We start from the raw sequence: 23,189 nt of genomic DNA, 5'->3' as shown, positions 1-23,189 counted from the left end.
AATGGAACTATTTTTGAAATCATCAACATGGAGGAACAGATGGAAATTTACCCTGACTTCCACATCGGAGATTTCGATGAAATATTGAGTGAATGGGGCGACGAGACATTTTCTGAGATAATACAAGAATTTGAAGGTAAATGAAATTTACCTTTTTCCATTAATTACAAAATCATAATCATAAATAATGTAATTTTCTTGGGCTTGGCCAAAGGAAAAAACAAAACAAAATCAATTTTTAACAGAGTAAAAAACATTTATTGCAACTCTATAATGACTTTCATACATCCACCTAATTTTGTTCTTATTATAACCCACAAAAAGCTGTTGAAGCTGAAAACCGTTCTGAGATGGCCCCCGAACTAGGAAATACAGCCAGCGTTTCCGTAGAGCCCAAAGTTCAAGCGTCCAGTCACCGCTTCGCGTCCCTTGATACAAAAGCAGTACAGGACATCGTGGATAGGAACCTCTCCAAATCTACTGGGAGTTAAAATATTTCGACGTAAGCCATTGAAACATAAAAGAATACATAAACAAATAAAAAAAAATTCCTACGCAGATTCGATCAACATCAGCGAGAGTTACCTCCCTTACACCATTGCCATAATAGCAATGTAAAGCGTGACCAATGTGTCATCGCAAAAATTGGCAATAATATAACGAGATTGACCAAAATCTTAACATAAATTAAATATTTCGTTTTGTAAGATTTGAGATATGTTATACTAAATGGATATACGGAAATTTCATTTAAACACGACACCGTAATAATAACGAAATACTCCCACTTACCGTCACATTTGTACCCTGAACACGGCAATCTTTTCACTTCCAGAATGGCTTGGTTTCCGAGGTTTTGAACCCACGTTCGAAGAGCTTCCTGCTTTTCAACTGAATGAGAGACTGAGGTTCTTTTATGCCGAAGTCAGAAATGCTGAGGGAGAACTTTACTCAAAATCGAGTTTTGTTGGGTTGCGTGCTGCCATACACAGGCACATCAGGGGGCCGCCATTTGAGCGCAGCATAAACATTATCCAAGACCGGGAATTTCACACTGCAAACTGCCGTCACTTTACTGTCAAACGCAGGTATTGAATCGCGAGATTTGCAGAATTACCGGCCACAAATCCGATGAATCGTTGAAGTCGTATTCCATTGACTCGTGCTCGTCTCAAAAACGACATTATTCGAACATTTTTCAGAGACAGGAGCAGCTCGCTAACGAACGTAATTTGGTACCTGTCATAGATACAAATATCCTGCCACTGTCCACTGCTCCCGTGAGTGATTTCCAGGTTAATTCTTCTGCTAATTTCCACGGCCTCTCTCACATATGTTATTCCACTGTAACAGTAAACAACTTTTTTCAATCCCAGCTAAGCTGCATGTCTGAAATTTCGCACGTTTGACGTCTCTTGTCACCACCTCAGTTTCAGGCGAGTTGACACTATCTTGTACAGGGGCCAAACAGTATGTACGTCTTTTCTAATTTTGATTATTTGTATTTCATAGTTACGCATAACTACAAATTACAAGTAAGATGAGGAACTGTGATAAAGAATTGAATTTGTGATATTTCCTGTTGTTTATTTATTTTCTGAGAAATGAGCTTGAACATGTGACCACCCCTTTCGTAAAATGGACCCTCATTATTGGAGTACCTCGAAACCATTGATCGGTTTCGCGGCACCCCATATCATGCATCTTTTCGAAGGTGAGCACGAGGAGACGTATTACTAACGACAGTTTTGTTGTGTCATGCGCTCAGTAAATTAGTTCCTCCTAAATATCGATTTAATTAACGTTCATGTTACAATGTCGATAAATATTTCGTTTTGTAAGATTTGCGTGATGTTATGCTGAATGGATGTACGGAAATTTTTCATTTGAACACTCCGCCTTACGGCGTCGTGTTCAAATGAAATTTCCGTACATCCATTCAGCATAACATCACGCAAATCTTACAAAACGAAATATTTATCTCCGAATCACAAATCTGTGTCTTTTAACCCAGGTTCCGATAGTGTATTACCCATCACTGTTTCTTACCCGGGTCTCGATTGTGCATCACAAATCTGTGTCTTTTAACCCAGGTTCCGATAGTGTATTACCCATCACTGTCTCTTTCCGGGTCTTGATAGTGAATTACCCATCTAAGTCTTTTACCCAGGCCCCATAGTGTAACACCCAATAATGCCTCTTACCTGGGCCGCAATCGTTTATTATCAATCAATGTATCTTATCAGAGATCATTGGGGTTCCCGATAAGACTGGTAATAAAGGTAATAATGGGTTTTAGTCCTAAATTGATGTGTTTTTGTGTTGTATTAGAATCAGTTATGGATTATCAGTAATAAAGAAGTAAAGAAAAACTTATAAACATAAACATATATTTATTAATGAATCCACACATAATGAAGTGATTTATCATTGATTTCGTATTTTGTACTACATTACTTATTATTCATGTATCCATGTTATTGAATGGAGTCTTCAATGGGATAAAAGTTTCCTGGTCAATTAACTGCAGAGATAAAGGCAGACAAACACACTTCTAAAAATGACAATTAAAATTGACATATTTAGTGCTTAGCTGGTCAATGTGGATATAATAGAGTGTGAATATTTGCATATCCTCATTCGATATTATTGCATGTTGTTGTATTGTTTATGTTTGTATTCTTTAAAAAATCTATAAACAAAGTAATACAAGAACTTTAACATCAGTCTGCACTTTGTACGCATATTTGCAAAACTTATTGTGTTAACAGACAGTCTTTATATAGCATGCTTTGAACGAATATATTTTTTACAACTGAAGTGTCATTTGACTTTAAAAGAATCCTCAAGGGATAACTGTATTGGCGGATTTGTTCTTGTGGACGCTGTAAGAATGAGATGAGGGAACAAAAAAATAGATAATTAAAAATACCTGTACGTATTGATTCGTAGGTGTGACATGTCTGCTGGTAATAATGACGTCTCCAATGTAGTAATTCAAATTGATGTCATATAATATGAAGTATCTTGTAAATTGATGAAACTAACTGTTTCTATAGGCAGCATGACTATTATCATTGGGAGTATTCATTTGGAATATGAGGAGTGTACTGAGTACTGTTTACACTAGATTATTGAATTCAGGAAATATATATGACACCTCAAAATGAAACAGTAATACATACAAGAGAACCAGTCGTTTTGAAAACATGTATTTGTATTAAATATGTACCGATAACCAATGGTAAACATATGTTTGTTTATGAAATTATTCTTAAGTTCTTGTCTCTATAATTATAAATATCACCAATTTTATTTATTCATCGCATTTATAGAGTGGTTGACAGCACACGCTTACTACTATGTTAAAGGTGTGTTGTTGACACCTTGTGTCATCACGGATATCTTCAGTGATGCTCTCCTATAATTTTCACAGCTATTTTGCCTTTTACGCCCAATGGAATCTGTTCCGTTGGAAATTCGAGACTAGTTATTTTCTAGCATGGACTTTGTATATTTGCATAATATTGGTAAAATATTCATGTACGTATACGTATATCTAAATATTAACGGTATGAATAGAAATCAGACTTCTTTTGACTTCTTGACATTGTTGCAAAATATGCAGACGTGATCGTATAACATGATATACATCAGGCGCCTTATCAAGTTGGATTCTCAAAGAGTATCACTTTGATACCAAGTGTACACGCCCAAAAAAACATAATAATAATGTATTTTCGACAAGAACAGAAAGCACATCAAAAGTGATTTGTTTACGAAAAATACTGAAAGTGATCTGCATTGATCAACTCAGTGGCATGCAGTCTATCAGTGCAGTCAGATCGAATCTTATTGAAAGGAACGTTATGCCATAGCAATATGGCCAGGTGGAGGTGTTGACGTTGCTCTTAAAGGCGTGCCTGATTAAACGGTGTGTCGAGAGAACTAGTCAAGTGGAACCGGTTGCACCACCAGGGTAGTGGTACTTGTCCTGCCCCTTGGAGGGCGATCATTCGTGGTTGATACTTCGTTCAGTCAGTTCCTTTACATATTTAATGTTGCTGTGGTAACATCAAGCAAGGTCTTTCCTAGATGAACATGCCAACAGTTCTGTCATGCTTGACTTGTGTTCACAATGACATATTCAGCTGAAGAGCTCACCAATTCAATGAGTCATTTACTGTCTACTTGGAGATAACGTTTGTTGACAAATGATGTAAATGAAGACATTTATAGATAATTGTCACCCGACCACTTGCCTATGGAATACATTTCATATGAGCATTAATCACAAAAATGACTGTCCTTTTACTTTGAATATGACATTGCTTTCTTAACCATATCCAGTAGGCCATTTATTCATATTAGACTTGTTTATTATATATTTTATATGATACGTGTTGTCATTTTCCTTACATAGCTGTTGTCAGTATGGATGTATAGTCAGAACAGTTGTTTGCCAGCTTCGTGAAGCATGCGCTATGTTGTCATAAAAAGTGTCCATTTACATACATTTTGATAGATGTGTTTATATTATCACTGTTACTAATGTTTATTAATGCATTTTAATTCTGCAACTACAAGGTTTTATATTTAAACATAAAATGTTTTGGTTACGTGTGTTTGTGCAGTGCCCTAACATATGCCATGTTGAATATTTATGGAACGCTTCTACCAATTTGAGATGTTCAAGCCAATACAAATTGAAAAGACAAAAATATATTATCTAAAACAGAATATAAATTACACATATTGTGTCCATCTTGTTTTCATCAAATGTGTTCTTTGTGAAATATTTGGCGTCATAACCATAAACGTGTTTTTTAAAAGAAATTGAATAGGCTGTGTCGTCTATTGATGGATACATAGTGTTTGATTCTTTTTTTTACATTTAGAATATAATCCCGTATATAGAAATTATCATCCTACTTGTCTCGTGTATATTTCTATATTATACCCCTGTTGTTTTTATGCACAGTTTTAATGGATGTGATTGTAAATTATGAACACTATTTATTGCAATAAAACATTGTACATTAGGCTATATTAGCTATTATCTAATAACAATAATTTCGTAAGGTCACTGTGCACGTTTTGAACGTGAGTACAAATGATGTTTTCGTATATCACAATCATGAGTACGACTAGAAAGATTAACATGTAAAGATAAACAAATAACACGTAAAGTATTCACATGCCCGTTGAGTGTAAAGGAATAAAACCAGAAAATTACAAGGACGTTGATGACATAGATTTGTAAGCATATTGTGTTCCTTAAATCACTGTTGTGTTGTAATAGCCTCGGCTTCATCAGCGTACCTTTGCATTTGATTCCGATAATATGTTATTGTTTATTGCCTACATTGCTGATATTACTATTCATAACATATAGTATTTAATTACATGTTGTGTAAGTTTATTTCAACGTGGTTTTGTTGTCCTTATTGCACGTTAATCATGACAAATATGATATTCAATTATCATTGCTGTAGCTTGAAGTCCATTTTATCAATTTCGTAAATGTTTTAATTGACACCTTCGGTATTGAATCTTCTAAAGCGGTAATAAGCCCAGAATTATCATCCATATTCAATTGGCAATAGTTATCGTGGTATATTGGTTGGGAAGTTTGTTGTTTAACGCCGCTCTCAGCAATATTCCAGCTATATGACGTCTGTAAATAATCGAGTCTGGACCAGACTATCCAGTGATTAATATCATGAGCAATTTGGACCGATGACATGTATAAACCAAGTCAACGAGCCTGACCACCCGATCCCGTTAGTCGCCTTTTTACGACAAGCATGGGTTGCTGAAGACCTATTCTACTACGGATCTTCACGGGTCCTATCGTGGTATATCATTATTGGAGATGTCGAACACAAGTGATTGGTTTTCAGTTCCCCCAAACCATGATGTAACTTGTGAAAATATCTTTGAAAAAGATGATAACGTTACCTTAGGGACCGACCATATAATATTATGGAGAACGGTGGTGGGGTAGCCTAGTGGCTAAGGCGTTCGCACATCACGCCGAAGACGCGGGTTCGATTCCGCACATGGGTACAATGTGTGAAGCCCATTTCTGGTGTCACCCACCTAGATATTGATGGAATATTGCTAAAACATGTTTAAAACTATATTCACTCACTCACTATTCTGGGAGATATGTTATCGAAAAAGACACAAAGTGCCTGAAACAAATATTTATGCTTCAGACTGTAGAAAAAAATGTCTTTCACAATAAACCCATTGTAGAAACTTTCTTATAAAGGCTCAGAGTTTTAATTAAGAAATATCTGGTGTTGAAGTGGTCGGTCCCTTAGGACGAACTTTCTTCCAGTGTCCAATTATCAGAACTGTGCAAATTCAATTTTCGCTTTTAATTATCTTGTTTGTACGATAATTATATGTCTAATTGTTTATGGCGTAATAAAATTTATATTGTTCAAATTAACCACGTTTTTATTTTATGTAACTTGACTAGAAATGCGTGTATATAACACAAGAAGATAATACAAAACAGGAAGCTAAATCGAGGACTTGGCACCAAAAGTGCACATACCACCAAGTACAACTATCAATTCAAAATGTCAACGTCCTAGATTATCTTCAGAAACAAATTCCATTGTGAGTAAATGGCAAAATAGATGCTTTTGTAAAATCATTTTCAATCAGTGATGACACCAGGTGTGTGCAAAAAGGGTAATTAAACATGCCAATGTTCATGTTTTAAACACTAGGGATCTAATTAATGCATAATGATCAATCTAACTTGAGACCATTATGGCATAATTATGATTTTACAAAAGCACCTATTTTGCCTTTCACTCCCAATGGAACTTGTTTCCGTAGATAATCTATGACGTTGACATTTTGAGTTTGATAGTTGCACTTGGTAGTGTCTCCATTTGCTATACGAAGTTCTCAATGTAGCTGCTTGTGATCAATACATATAATATTCACCGCTGTTTTGCTTTTTACGCCAATTGGAATTTCTTTCGTCGGAGGGGCGGTCGGAGAGTCAGGTGGTTGAAGCGTTCGCTCGTCACGCCGAAGACCCGGGTTCGATTGTCTATACGATGTGTGGAGTATATTTCTGGTGTCCCCCGCCGTGATATTGCTGGAATATTGCAAAAAGCGGTGTAAAACCAAACCCATTCTCTCTTTCGTTGGATAATCGAGACTGGTTATTCTCTGGCGTTGATGTTTTATATTCACAAGCGAATGAAATGCTGGTGATAAAAGAAACTAAACTCGGTTACACAAACATTTTAAATATACACATTGATTGGGCTAGTATTCCGTCATCAGCGTGGAATGCACAGCTCACATACACTCACCCTCAAACACACTCACATACACTCACCCTCAAACACACTCACATACACTCACCCTCAAACACACTCACACATACAAACAAAACACCAACACATCTAGGAAGGACTGTTTCAATAACCATATACATGTATTCAGCTGATCTGTTAGCAAGCAACTTCTTTGATAGGCATTTAGAAGTTGGACTACGAAGTAAGGATAAGATTATGGATGAACAACTTCTATATTACAATTAAGAGCGACGTTACGGTGTAAGTCCTAACACTGTTATCACGCAACTTACACCGAAACGTCGCTCCTATTTATAATAAGGAAGTTTTTCATCGATATATCTTATCCTTACTTATGAGCAAGCAGTCGAGTAGCCGAGGAAAACACTGGTCTTAATGTTGTCAGTGCTATACTTTATTCGTGTGAAACACCATACAATCATCACATTACCAATGATAAATATATAATATATAAGATATGGTAATCGTAGATAATAACACTTTCCTTGGACATGTAAACATTGTGTAAGATACTCTGCAGGACATTTTCTATCTGAAGAGCATATAACACACACGACATCTGTGAAGTCAAACCTAACACCAATACATAATCAATATATGAATAGTAATTGGTCAAACAACTATTAATGTCAGGATCACCCATGCACATGATTCAAGTAATCGATGCAGTAGTATATTAGAATATCCTAAGAATAGTCTCTCGAAACAAAAGGTTCTTACGTTGTAATTACGCCCTTATCGCTCCAAGACTGTATACTATACATCACGGATGGCCCAGTCGTCTAAGGCGCCGCGATTCGCTGCGCAATGTTGCTGTTCTTGTTCAGGCAACAAATATCTTAAATCCAAGAATTTTCCGTTGGAGTTACAAGTATGAAGTATTCATAGAAGAAAGGGCAGAGTTATTCACACTGCGCTTGTATGCAGGCATTTGGGGGTATACCCGTTGATAGTAATTACACTTGTGAGAATCTTAGATTATTAGTTTAAAATATCAAATAGTGGCACAGACAGATGCAACAATGTTATTTACAGAGACCTAATGATCATGAACTACGTCTGCTGTGTCAGAAAGAGAAACCTGAGTATGTCTATTGAGAGATACGCAATACACGTTATATAAATAATTATGGTTTTGGATACATATGGATGAGACAAAAGGGAGAAATTGTTTTGAATCTTAATAGATTTTCCGCTCCTCTACCTTGCCACAGTTCGAATGAAGAATGTTGCATTTGTCGAGTCCAAAGGACATGCCAATATCATTAGAAAAGGACTCGGCGAGGAGAATCTGTTTTTTTTTCAGACAGGGTTCTCCTTTATCAAGGTCGTCCAGGGGTGCGTAAGGGGTGTTGGGTCTCTGTTGGGTCTCTGTGCTGATCATGATGAGATCCATGATAAACTTCCTCTTTGCTAAGCAAACAGAAAAGCAAAGGACTAAAAGAATCGCCCGGCAATATTCCTCTTCCAACAGAAATGGGTTCCGAAGTTACCACCTGTCCCTGCGAATTCTCAAGTTGAGGTGACCAGCAACTCATTCAAGACTTGAGTAAAACAAGCAGCCGCTCGGGGAGGTCAATACATTCCAGTGACTTCAATATTCATATCTGCAATGTGTGTTGTTAACATACCCGGGCGAGGTTAGGCCGCTTACATGGTGTGTGTGAGCTTTGTGGAATGCCTTTACTGCTTTCGTCACAAAGCCCTTGACCTAGGTGTTTACTGGTGGTGAACGCCCCAGCTGTTACACGGGACTTGGCGTACACATGTTTGTATTGACAACCTTCTCGGGAAATGCATACACTGCGAAATGCCTCACGGTGAAAATATGATATCTATCATAAAGCTTTTCTAACATAATGACTTTATAAAGTACAGTGACCAGGATACTTGTACTAAACAGCATTAGCATAAAGGCTGACTATAGTTGTTTCATAGTTATGACAGGTACATTCAGATACAAGAGGAAAATACCCCCCCCCCCCCCCCTCCCCACCTCATTGTCGAGTGACAAAAAAGTGCTTGAAACTCCAGTGTAGACTGTTTGCCAGTGCGTTGTGGTTTGCTGAATGGGACCGACCTTTAGATAGTCTGTATCTGCGTCTCTGAGTGTGAGCACGTCTGTTTGTGTGTTTCTGTGTGTCTGTAGGTCTGTCTGTGGGTACATGTGTGTGTGTGTCTGTTTGTAAGTATGTGTGAGTGTTTGTTTGTGTGAGTGTGTTTTTTCTGGCTGGCTGTGTGTGAGTATGTTTGTCTGTGTCTGTCTCTGTGTGTCTATCTGTCTGTGCGTGTCTGCGGGTGTGTTTGTTTGCTTGTATATATCTCATTGCATGTGTATGTGTCTGTTCGTGTGGCTGTCTGTGTGCGTCTGTCCGTGTGTCTATCTGTGTCTGTTTCAGTCTCTGTGTGTATGTGTGTTGTTTTGTTTAACTCCACATTTCATACGATAACATTTACCATTCAATATGCTTAAGCGTAAATATGAGTTGCTGACAGGTCTGTGAGGTGCAACATATATGTCAGTGTGTCTGTCTGAGTATCTGTCTCATTGCGTGTATGTGTCTGTGTCTGTCGGCATTGCATTGAGGTAAATTTTGGATAAAGAGCGTTTTCGTCATACTGGAAACCTCTGCATATTCCACTATCATGCCACTTAAAAGCATTAACTATGTATACATTTTACACACAATACAATGTAGGTAGGGCCACGGTCGGGGATAATAAGTCCTGCGTAGGAGATATTAAGTCCTACGTAGGAGATACTAAGTCCTACGTAGGAGATACTTAGACAAAAACAAATTCACCGTGTAGGTAAGCTTTGCTTTTATTATCTATAGTTAGAGTTGAATAATATCGACGAGGTGCTCTATAGACACTTCATACGTTCGTCAGGATTTACTTCGTATATCGATCAACTTCCAAATGCATACTAAAATTTAACAGTTTCAATGTGTGTTCATTCGTCAGTTTGTTCTCTTGAAAGCAGGTAATGATACACGAAAAAATACTGTAAATATCAGCACGGACTCTTTTAGCTATGCTGTTCTATCAGGTTTTGTGTTTGGGGTGTATCATGTACGGAAGTACTGCCTGTCTTAATTCAGAATAAACAATGGTTATAAAAGATAATAAAAGTTAAAGTTTTTTACAAGTGCCCCAATTCCAAAGAACGTCCTTGTACACTAGGTAGTCATAACGCTATAGACTGAGACTCAGAACAGCGCAATAACCAAATTTATCCCAATTGAAATGTAAATGTGTTGCTAATTGACGTTTCATGTACGTGTTTGTTAGATCTTTCAAAATAATCACCTTTTATTTGTGTACGTATTACTACTTTTCTTCAGGTTTTAAGTCTCAACCCTAAGCCATTGATTTACATAAATGAAACTTGCTGAATCTGGGAAAATGTCACGTTAGTTCTTCCGACACGTGCCTGAATTCATTGGAAAATACATATAAACATGAGGAGGAAGTAACTGATATGGAAATGTTTTTCTTCATTTTTCAGTTGTTGCATTACTGTTCCGGATCTTCCGGGTTTACATTCACTTTCCTTATTAATTGGCTTATGAAGGCAAATTAAGGTGAGGTGACACCAATGAATATTTGTTTAAATATTTCATACATATTGATTTAACATTTTATATCCTTATCAAAAACTAAAATAGTCTGAATATATACTCTGCACAAAAAAGAAACGCAAAAGTACTAAAATCGTAAATATCTGATAGGGTGTTGTCGACATCCATGCCAAATTAATACTAACATTGAATTGGTCATTTCTGTATGGATTTAGATTGATTTGTGAGGGAAGAAAGGGGTACTGCGAAAATGTGGTTAAAAAATGCAAAAGTTTAAACAAACACAACCCCGTGAGAGCCCGGCGTCGAAACACACCAAGTTGACATGCACGTGCAACATCATTTGTTGGGCAATAAAAACGTTGGGTTTTCATTGGTATGCCATCACAATCGTACAGCAAGTAAACAGGGAAAACATGCCATGAATGACGGAAGCCCAACCCAACAATTCTATATCATGAATGTAATCGTTGCGAAGCGAATGATTGAGTGAATTTGTATGGGACGTTTAGTAATATTCAAGCCATATCTGGGTCGGGATAACGTGCATGTTACTTTCAAACATGTCATGATCACACCCACGTCTTCAGTTGACGAGGGTGGCCCAATCGTCCAATTCTTCTGTGAGGGTCTACATCCGTTGGGCACTCGAGAAGCCTATGGTCGTTGGTTCGACCCGATAATGTGTTAAGATTTGTCAGCACCATAATTGTTCCCTTGGGTTTCGCCAAAGTGGTAAACGGCTGAGATCTGCATTTCTTAACTATCATCTTCCGTCTGTCCTCCCACATTTAACTGATACGCCGTGAAAAAACAGGAATCAAGTGGCGTCAATCCTTACTCACTCACTCACTCACTCACTGACTCAAGCGACGAACCAATGCGTTAACCGGTAGGCTTACTTCATGATCACGCGTTAAGAATATTTGTCTGAGGTTTATATATGAGATGTAAATGAAAGGTACACTGATCTGCATTTCTTTGCTACTTTGATTCACTTTTGATAAACACATGCTTATGATATAATCGGAATTGTACAATGGATTCTGCTTTTAGTAAAGAATGTTGTTGTTAATGACAAACAAATGTTCAAAAATGATGTCAAAGTACCAATTTTAGGCACCAACCTTCCTCCGAACCATTAATTCTTATTTTATTCTGTTATTTTTACAGGGCAATGTAGCCGTTTACCTAACTCGTTTGGTTGTTGGGCTGGTGGTGGGTACTTGCTTATTTATGATAACATCAGTTCGTGTATATGATTATCTTTGTGTCAGGAAAGACATGTGGGTGATAGTAAACAATACTTGCAGGTTTTCTCCCTCCCTCCTCCCTCTCTCTCTCTCTCCCTCTTTATGCACGCGTACGTGTGCATGTAATTCAGAGAGAGAGAGAGAGAGAGAGAGAGAGAGAGAGAGAGTGATTGTAGATACTACTAAAATGATTCAAGACTTAGACTACAGCTGACGTACACTGGCAAACAGTGGCTGCTGTATGTGACTTCCCTTGCAACAACAAATCAATGAGGTTAAACTGTAGGGTTATACACACGTAGGGCGAATATTCCATAAAGATAAGTGGTTGTGTTTTGATTAACGCTGCGTTGTCATGTTGTATGAAAGCCGGAAGTGAACTTTACCCGGAGCTGAGCGCGGGTATGGACAAACGTGGAAACATAACCGGGTCGAAACGGGATTCAAACCACGATGGATATTCTTTGGTGGCCCGATTCAAGGTGAAATAAAGATTGATTTTGGAATTCCCCGGCCCATGTTACGAGTTATATGAATGTAGTGACTCCACGTCAATGTCTTAGAAACAACATAACACAACCAGGATACGTATGTGTACCAACAGATGGCATTGAAAAAAGAAGGCAATCTAAAAGTTTTATTTCCTGAAGCAGTGCTCACATTCTTAAAACTGACACAGCATGGTCACTATATAACACACTGTCGTAAAGCCTTGTCACATCGTATAAGTGATTGAGTGTGTTGGGTTTAACGCCGCTTTTAACAATATTCCAGTTATATCACGGCGTGTCGGCTTAATGTGGGAGGAAAGCCAGAAGTGATACAGGTCTCAGACGTTTACCATTTCGGTGAAACCCATGAGCACGGGTATGGTGCTGACAAACCTAGAAACATAATCAGGGAGAACCAGGATTCGAACTCACAATCATAGGTTTCTGGCGTGCCCAAGGTACGCAATTCTGCACAGCGAATCGCGGAGCCTTAGACGAATGGGCCTCTCGTGCCCCCACACCGTGTAAGATAATAATGGAGTCAATTGTAGAAGACATATGTCGTTATTATATCATGTCAGAGAACACTTCTACATGTTAAATACTGAAAATGTAACACTAGTTTCTAGCAAATAGAATTCTAAAACTAATTTGGCCAAGGAAATCAGTGTGTATTGCATCTGAAATCAACATATGTGAGTTGGGATGAACTTTTTCAAAATGCTAAACTAACACATACTAAACACAGTTTCGAAAAATGTTTTTGGTGACAATTTTAGACATTCATATATTTACAGTTATGATGTTGTCTAACGTCAGAGTATAAATACATCATCACCAAGTTGGTTACAAAACGCTACTATTACTATTAGTGTGGAAAGATTAAGGTTCCGTTATGTAAATATAGGAATAACAAATCAAGATAATTATTTTCCAAAACGTCCATGCAACACTATCAAAGTTCTAGCAGGTATATATATATATCAACACGAGTCGATGTCGTCCAGGGCCAGGAATTAGATGCCATGTCCTTTTCCAATAATCGTTGAGTTATCCTGGTTACTATAAACCTTCGGGCTATCGGCTTTAATCTCATGACTCTATATGAGCCAATGAGATGGACTTGATGTATGTCCGGATTTTCAAAACATGTTTGATAAGGTAATATGCCTTACGGAAATAATTGCAATCTTATGGTCGACAGTATATGTTGAAGAGATATACAACACATGGAAGAGAAAGGTGATGAAAAAGGAGCCCGCCAGTAATCCTCCCCTTGGTTGAAGTGGCTCAAGTCTCACCAGGAAGGTCTCGTAAATCCCGAAACCGTTGAAATGTTTATGGATTATTTCACGTGTTTCAACGGAGACACAATCCTTGGCCTTCAACGTATGACACATTATGATTAGACCGCTTGATCAAATTGTGTAAGTTTCCATAGAAATTTCTATAACAAAGCAACCGACTGCATGACGAATGACACATGATGAATCAGCATGATTTTCCACTACCGCATCCACTAGGCTACTCAACCGCCTCTTGTGTAGGTTACATGGAGCCTCACAACATACAGAGTTGTAAACATATATATTCTTAGCCTTTAGTCACAACAACGGTCAAAGCACTGGTATGCCCAAATGTGAAAATTGGTTTCAGCAGCAGGAACGTTTTCTCAAGGCAGGCTCAGCGGGATTGGCGTCAGATACTTGAACTTCTCCCCATCCTCTTCACTCTGGGTGAGGTCAGGAGGGCAACTCTTTGCAGCTGATCCGGACGCACACTTTCAACATATGTGTTACCAACATCTTCGTACTCTCTACCCGGGGTTGACTGAGTTTTAACCTCTGATGTGAATCTTGGGTCATCCTCTTCCCCCATTGCAGGCCCGTGTCCAGATTCCCCGGACATGGTGAGTCTTTCAATGGCTAGTGGTTTGTAATGAAAATGTGTTCTCATAACGCAAACATTTCTAATATCTTTCACGTTTTACATAATAGACTAGTATTAACTCCCCATGCTTCATGACAGTAAAACATTATGCACTGAAGCTCAACATTGAAGAGCGTTGGTATCAATGTGTGTGAGTGATGTCGGCTTAATGACACTTTGAATTATTGTTTCAGTAATTACACTGAGTATTTCAATGACAAATGCCATGTAAGACACACTGTTTGATCATTTTGTTTTATTTCATTTTGTCCTATATTCATATATATTCTGGTTAACAGACTCTAAGATCACGGTAGATCCTTATATCCAAAGGAGTGACTAATACTCTCAGTGTGAATTCCGGTGTTGAACAGCAACCAAAATGCCGAGCTCTGACCTCAACGTGGCATGTGGTCGCGTGTTCGTTGAAATTAATACTTGTTCAGACTGCAGACAAAAAAGAGGGTACATCTCGAGCTAATTCTTTGTTCGTTTAGAGGCAATGAATTACCGGAAGCGAGCACGCTCAATTAACGTTCAATTAAATTTCACATATAACACCCGGAAGAAAGGGATACAAACGTTAACTTCAGGACATATTTCACCAATGAGGTGCATACTTTACCTGTTGAGACGCCCGAGTGCTCGCCTCCTCTTGTAACAAAGCCCCGCAGCAACAGTCAGAAGAAGAATGACAGCAAACAAAGGGCCTATTACAAGCCACTGATGTTCTGTGGAAACAGTAAAGATATATTCAGAATCCTACATTTATCCCATGCCCTAATCGTATTCACTTTATTGTCAGACGAGATAGCGTGGTCCATAACATTTTGTCAATAAAAGATACAGTTGGTTACAACTTGGACTATTTGGATATATGCTTCAATTGAACTGGGTATTTGTAGCTTGCACAGGGGTTATGTCATACATTGGAGGGTTCAACAATTTTAACTCTGTGTTTGTTTGTGTGTGTTTGTTGTGTGTGTGTGTGTGTGTGTGTGTGTGTGTGTGTGTGTGTGTGTGTGTGTGTGTGTGTGTGCCTGTTTGCGTGTATGTGTGTCATACTCTGTGTGTATGTGTGACTGTGTGTGCGTGCGTGTTTGTGTGTGTTTGTTTGTGTGTGTGTGTGTGTGTGTGTGTGTGTGTGTGTGTGTGTGTGTGCCTGTTTGCGTGTATGTGTGTCATACTCTGTGTGTATGTGTGACTGTGTGTGCGTGTGCGTGCGTGCGTGCGTGCGTGCATGTGTGTGTGTGTGTGTGTGTGTGATCATGAGGCAACCGCCGAGATCGTAGAAGGTAACGAAATAAATCAACCCGATGCGTTTCTGTCAAATAGCCATAAAGCTGAATGTAGAGCGACCATAATATGAATTTAATTATTGAGAATAATTGTTATTCACACATTTTAATATTGCCCAATCAGTACAAGGAATATGACGGTTTCACGCAAGACACATCAGGTTTGGTAGAGTAACATGGAATAGTGAATAAGTTATGGCCTGGGTTCATGTTGTTCCAGATACAATGTTGTGAAGCCCATTTTGCTCTGACATTGAAGCAATATTGAAAAAACCGTATAACAGCATTTACTCATCCTGATTATGGCACAGACTATTCACTAATTTATCATAACAGTTAGAAAACGCTTTGACCAGAACTATTTGAAACATGTACCAGAAGATGCAGCACTCCCAATTACTTCTTTGCACTCTGATGTAAACTGATCACAGCTTTGGCAGTCTTGTGCACAAAACTCATGACAAGATATCCCCGCTCGCCCATCTTGACATCCCTCAGAGCACATGAGCTGTCCTCGCTGATACTCGCATGTTTGGTGAAGGCACCACGCACTGCACACAAACTCACAGGGGTGGGCACAGTTAACGGGACATCTAAAGCAGGCGTGTGTATTTGATGCGCAGATGTCACTGCATGGGTAGCAATGCACAGTTGTGTCATTGATCGAGCAGAAGGATATTGCTGAAATGAAATAAATGATACTCATGTCATAATCTACCCGAGATTGCTGATTTCAGGACGATTCAATAATATAATATTAGTTTCTTCCTGGTAATCGTTGATGTTTGTAATATAACAATTTTGTACTGCTTTCAGTGTACATCTATGTTACCCGTAAATCTGACGACACTAAATTGAATTCGGTTCCAAATCGAGTGTTTTTCATTGTCTTTGGAGATTTTGTTTCAAATCAAGATGATTGGTAGTTTTTGTGGGATTGGTGTGTCGGTGTTGGTTTTCTGGGTAAAGAAACGCATTTTTGTGAATGTATTCAGGATTCATGATCACATGAGTAATGTATGTTCTACACCTGGGTTCTGTGTGTGAGTGAGGGAGTATGGTTTAATGCCGCTTTTAGCAATATTCCAGCAATATCACAACGGGGACAGCAGTAATGGACTTTACATTTTGTACCCATGTGGGGAATCGAACCCCGCTCTTTGGCGTGACAAGCGAACGCTTTAACCACTTGACTACTCCACCGTCCCTCTAGGTTCCGATGTTAAAACGTGTCTCAACCATGGATCTGTGTGTTATTCATGTTATCTTTACCATCCATGCAAAGTTTTAGATTCAGATCTTAAATGTTATGTCAAACAAGTAAACGTACATAACCACGTCAAAGCCAGAGAATAACCAGTCTTGATTATCTGACGAAGCAGATTATCACAAGATAAAAGTTTTCGTTTTCATCTTAGGCTAGGACTTCATCTGTTATTGTCATGTGGGTCTTAATTTACACTCTGGAGGTAGTTAATGTCAGGCCAGCTGCCTATCTCTCAACACTATGGAGGTTTACGGCACATATCTACTTACTCTGAAGTCTATCAAACTAAAGCATTGACACTTACCTTTTCAAAACAGATTCTGAGTTTTGGCAATAAGGTTTACATTGTGTCATGGAGAAGACAGCCGTAATGGTAATGAGGACACGCTCCATTTTGTCCCAGAACGTCTACGGGTATATGTGTATGGCATGAACAAAAGGGTAAGCGCTAAGACGCCCGTACAGGAAATCAATTGTGTCTTATTCAAGTTTATCATTCCTTGTTGTTTTGTCGTAATTGTAGCGAAATACTTCCTTCCGACTTGACTATTTATTCAGTATGTTGATCCTGTCGGGAAATTGGAAATCATGTATCACCACAATCGTTCATTGTGTATGATTTATCGGGAAATAGGTAATCAAGTGTCATCAATATATTTTATTCTGTATATCCTATCGGGAAACGATACAGTTTTGAAACTTCTCATTTCAGTTTGTAGGTTTCGTTTTGGTTTTTTTGTCTTGTGATCATGAATTATAATATATAAATGTCAACACGCAGTGAGATCAACACACGTGATACTTGGAATGCATTTAAATGTATTACGGGGAATGTGCAGTTTACAATATCCTTTGTGTGAATAAGAGCGACAATACCCTTGTTTCATAATCATAACAGATTTAATAAAATTCCATTAAATACGATTTCCTCTCCATCACAACCATCTGTTACAACCACATGCAAAGGCATATCAGTTGTTAACCTGAAGAAAAAACACGGGAACTCATGCTAACGGGAAATGCATCGGACATAATTTTTGTGATGCATCAAATTTGGAATGATTTCCACATGTCCACCCCAAATGCTTGTCGTACAGTCTTGTCATACAGTCTTGTCGTACAGCCTTGTCATACAGTCTTGCCATACAGTCTTGTCATACAATCTCGTCATATAGTCTTGTCATACAGTCTTGTCGTACAATCTTGCCATACGCTCTTGCCATACAGTCTTGTCATACAGTCTTGTCGTACAGTCTTTCCATACAGTCTTGTCATACAGTTTTGTCATACAGTCTTGTCGTACACACTTGTCATACAGTCTTGTCGCACAGTCTTGTCATACAGTCTTGTCATACAGTCTTGTCGTACAGACTTGTCATACAGTCTTGTCGCACATTCTTGTCATACAGTCTTGCCATACAGTCTGGTCATACAGTCTTGTCGTACAGTCTTGCCATACAGTCTTGTCATACAGTCTTGTCATACAGTCTTGTCGTACAGACTCGTCATACAGTCTTGTCGAACAGTCTGGTCATACAGTCTTGTCATACAGTCTTGTCATACAGTCTTGTCGTACAGTCTTGTCATACAATCTTGTCGTACAGACTTGTCATACAGTCTTTTCGCATAGTCTTGTCATATAGTCTTGTCATACAGTCTTGTCATACAGTCTTGTCGCACAGTCTTGTCACACAGTCTTGTCATACAGTCTTGTCATACAGTCTTGTCGCACAGTCTTGTCACACAGTCTTGTCATACAGTCTTGTCATACAGTCTTGTCGTACAGTCTTGTCGTACAGACTTGTCATACAATCTTGTCATACAGTCTTGTCATACAGTCTTGTGGATAGATGTTTGCCTCTCTGATAGTTTATGCATAGATCAGAATATGACACAGATGAGGTAGTTTCATGGGTCTCTTTTATGTCCATCTCATGAGAGTAAATTATTTGAACGGAATAGGCTATTGGACCATTATCAAACGATATAAGATAATCGAAATACCAGTCGTTTAAGTTCTTGGCTAAATTCCGTTGTTTTAATTTTGCCAATACGTGCAGAAATTCTGGCACAAGAAACACATCAGCAAGGAAGGGGGCACAATTGGTGATCAACCTCAAACTGATCGTTAATACAAACGTAATTCGCTACGACTTTCAGTCTCATTAAAATAACCTCTCTTGGAATACAGATGAAAATAGGTAGACGGGAGATTACAGCACTGCTCTACCACGATGATATGTAAATAATCGGGTCTAGGTCAGGGTCGCCATTTCATCATAGCATTAGCAACGATTGACGCCATTGGATTAGGATGACACGCACACCATATAACACATTGTCAACATTCGATCTGTTATAGTCGGCTCTGTTGACAACCATGCAGGGACATATAGTAAGTCACTGGGAAATATAGTAAGTCACTGAGACAAATAGCTAATCACCAAGTCACCGGGCATATAGCAAGTCATTGGGACACATAGCAAGTCACTGGGACATATAGCAAGCCACTGGGACAAATAGTAAGTCACTGAGACAAATAGCTAATCACCAAGTCACTGGGACATATAGCAAGTCACTGGGCATATAGCAAGTCACTGGGACATATAGCAAGCCACTGGGACAAATAGTAAGTCACTGAGACAAATAGCTAATCACCAAGTCACTGGGACATATAGCAAGTCACCGGGCATATAGCAAGTCACTGGGACATATAGCAAGTCACTGGGACATATTGCAAGTCACTGGGACATATAGCAAGTCACTGGGACATATAGCAAGTCACTGGGACATATAGCAAGTCACCGGGCATATAGCAAGTCACCGGCATATAGCAAGTCACTGGGACATATAGCAAGACACCGGGACATATAGCAAGACACCGGCACACATAGCAAGACACCGGGGCATATAGCAAGTCACCTGGACACATATAGCAAGATACCGGGACATATAGCAAGTCACCGGGACACATAGCAAGACACCGAGACATATAGCAAGACACCGAGACATATAGCAAGACACCGGGGCATATAGCAAGTCACTGGGACACATAGCAAGACACCGGGGCATATAGCAAGTCACCGGGACACATAGCAAGACACCGGGGCATATAGCAAGTCACCGGGACACATAGCAAGACACCGGGGCATATAGCAAGACACCGGGGCATATAGCAAGACACTGGAAGATGTGGCAAATCACTTGGACACATAGCAAAACACCGAATTACTTGGAGTAATATGTCGACTTGACATATCATTATCATACTAGATAGACATGAATATGTGTTCAGAAGGTCTTACGACTGCTATCAATCTCTTATCTGTGTCATGATTCATGTTCACATGTAGGCATAGACCTATTGTTTGTAAAACCCATGGTGATCTTGTGCCCTCTCTGATATCAGTATGACTTTCTGAAGAGCGATCAGACGGTACCGGGCTGTTCTCGGGGAAGACCGGTGATATATTTCAATCCATGCGAGTCACAATGTCACAATGAAGCGCGTTATTCCCGTCTTATGCCGTGTACATTATATACATTAAATGGGTGACTTAATGTTGCTTGCAATGTAAAGCTTCGAAAGAAATTGAAGCGGTTCAGCGGGGCTCAGTAACGTACAGTGATCCCAGTATAGGCTAGACTGTTTTATGCACCGTTGATAATATCTATGAGATCCAATAGGCTGTATTGCTTATGTATCGTTTTCTTGTTGTATTTCTACATTTGTGACCGGTACATGGTGAGTGTGTGTCGAGACAAGTTCTCCTTGATAGTAACAACAATTGCACAATTTATCTGTGGGAACCCGACTCTCTGTCATGAATATAGGCATCAAATGCTATTAAGTATATCATTGAGTGAGTTGTGTTTAACGCCGCTTTGAACAATATTCCAGTTATATCACGGCGTGTCAGCTTAATGTGGGAAGAAAGTCCGCAGTGATGCAGGTCTCAGACGTTTACCACTTCGGTGAAACCCACGAGCACGGGTATGGTGCTGACAAACCTAGAAACATAATCGGGGCGAACCAGGATTCGAACCCACAATCATAGGTTTCCCGTGCCCAAGGGACGCAACTCTGCACAGCGAATCGCGGCGCCTTAGACGAGTGGGCCACCCGTGCCCCCAAGTATATTATTGACGTTGCACATATTGTGAATGCAAAGGTTTTACCGACGCACTAGCGCGCAAACTACAGCTGACCCAAACTCGCATACATTCATGGATACGTGTAGTGTCAGTGTTTACAGCATACCTACTCGACTGTTTGTTGTTCAGACATCATCATACGCAACGCTTTTAACTAATATCTAAACGGCAGGTGTTTTCGTATGATATATCAATCAGGAGAATGAATTAATTACGCCGTGATTTGCACATTCTTCCTGTTGACATAAACTGTTTGTTTACCTCACGCCACGTGCCAGTCAGTGAGTCGTTTACGACACTGAACTATTTAAGGCTTCGTGTGTCTGAAGCGATCAGCTGGCGTAAACTTCGGAAAAGACAAAACAGAATAGAGGGTGGAGGCCCGGTACTGAAATGGGTTGGCGGCCTCACACATGCACGTATGTCGTCTATGTGGCACCCAATGTAAAACCCACGTACTCTAGTGAATATTAACTATCTCCATTTATGAAATTTATGAAATGTTAACGCCTACGTATAACAATGTCAGATAACATTTCTTTTACAAACATTGTCTCGCGTTGTTGATTCTTTTTTGTAGATGTGAAATGGAAAACATTTTTCAAGCGGACGAGGTGAGGTGAGGTGAAATGGGGTTGAACGTCGCGTCTAAGATTATTGCACTTATATAGCGACGTGCATGCACGTGTGTGTGTGTGTGGCTGCTTGTACTAGTCCGGACTACCCTTGTCAGTAATCGAACCCGGGTCTTCGGTGTGACGAGCGAACGCTTTAACCACTAGGCTACCCGACCGCCTGAAACCTTTTGTAAGACCCCTTTATGTTTCTAGGTCTGTCAAAACTATATCCGTGCTCGTGGGTAAACGTGGTAAACGTGGTAAACGTCAGAGACCAGCATCACTTCCGGCTTTCCTTTCACATAAGCTGACACGCCGTAATGTAACTGGAAAACTGTTCAAAGCGGTGTTGAACTCACCAACTCACTCACTCACTCAAAGTAAAGGACGGAAGTAAGGGACGTTACTCTAAATAGCAGTGATGATACCGTTAATCGAACACTTGCTGGTGAAAACCCCAACATTACGTCTGAAAAAAACATACAAAACCAATATTGTTCAGCAAGATATGGAATACTGTAAGGGACATTATCGCGATCTTTTGAAACGAGGTAAATATGCCAAAAGTGTGTGAATGCGAGATTTGACTTGCATTCTCGTGTTTCTTTTGTACATAGCAGAATGCTACAGTTGGAATGATGTAAAATCTCGCAATCTCGACTTGTCAATTCAGGTCACTAACACCCGAAATCGAACACGAACACGAGAATGCTACATTTCATTTTCTCGCGATCACCCGTTCTCGCATTCTCGTACCTTCCACGATCATGCGCCTTGACCGTATGATATTACGCATGCGCACTTTATAAGTCAAGTGGTCATGCTCCTTTCCTGCTGTTCAGTTTCCATGTAGCATTTAGAAAAACAATTACTTAGCTTGAAAACAGGCAATTTACAGAAAAGCACGAGAACGCGAGAATATGTAACTCAGCCTCCATCTGCTTGATGGTAGTCTCAGTTTGAACGGAAACGATTCTCGTTTCAAGATAATCTACTACCTTGTGAATTAAATGGTTTTCCTTGTAATGTGAGTGTCTGCGCTCTGCCCTTCATAATACATGTATCAGCGGGTGCCACTTGGGGCTCCGTCGTTTAAGGCGCAGTTATCTGCTGTGCATGGATCACTCCCTGAATTAAGCGTGCCAGAAAACATACGATCTTGGATATACCAACAATTCCAGATTGTTAACTTAAATTTTGCTGTCTGTGGTAAAGGTATGTAACCTCCATCTAATAAGTATAC

The 23,189-nt window shown here is 39.3% G+C and overlaps 1 pseudogene; it reads right to left on the bottom strand.

Annotated features, from left to right (window-relative positions):
* Window positions 1–14,352: 14,352 nt before the first annotated feature.
* On the bottom strand, window positions 14,353–17,567 carry LOC139450724 (uncharacterized; annotated as a pseudogene).
* Window positions 17,568–23,189: the final 5,622 nt, after the last annotated feature.

The sequence above is a fragment of the Haliotis cracherodii genome, unplaced genomic scaffold (genome assembly GCF_022045235.1).
Source record: "Haliotis cracherodii isolate W230 unplaced genomic scaffold, xgHalCrac1.p SCAF_8, whole genome shotgun sequence".
Taxonomy (NCBI): domain Eukaryota; kingdom Metazoa; phylum Mollusca; class Gastropoda; order Lepetellida; family Haliotidae; genus Haliotis; species Haliotis cracherodii.
This window is presented reverse-complemented; position numbering and strand designations above follow the sequence as displayed.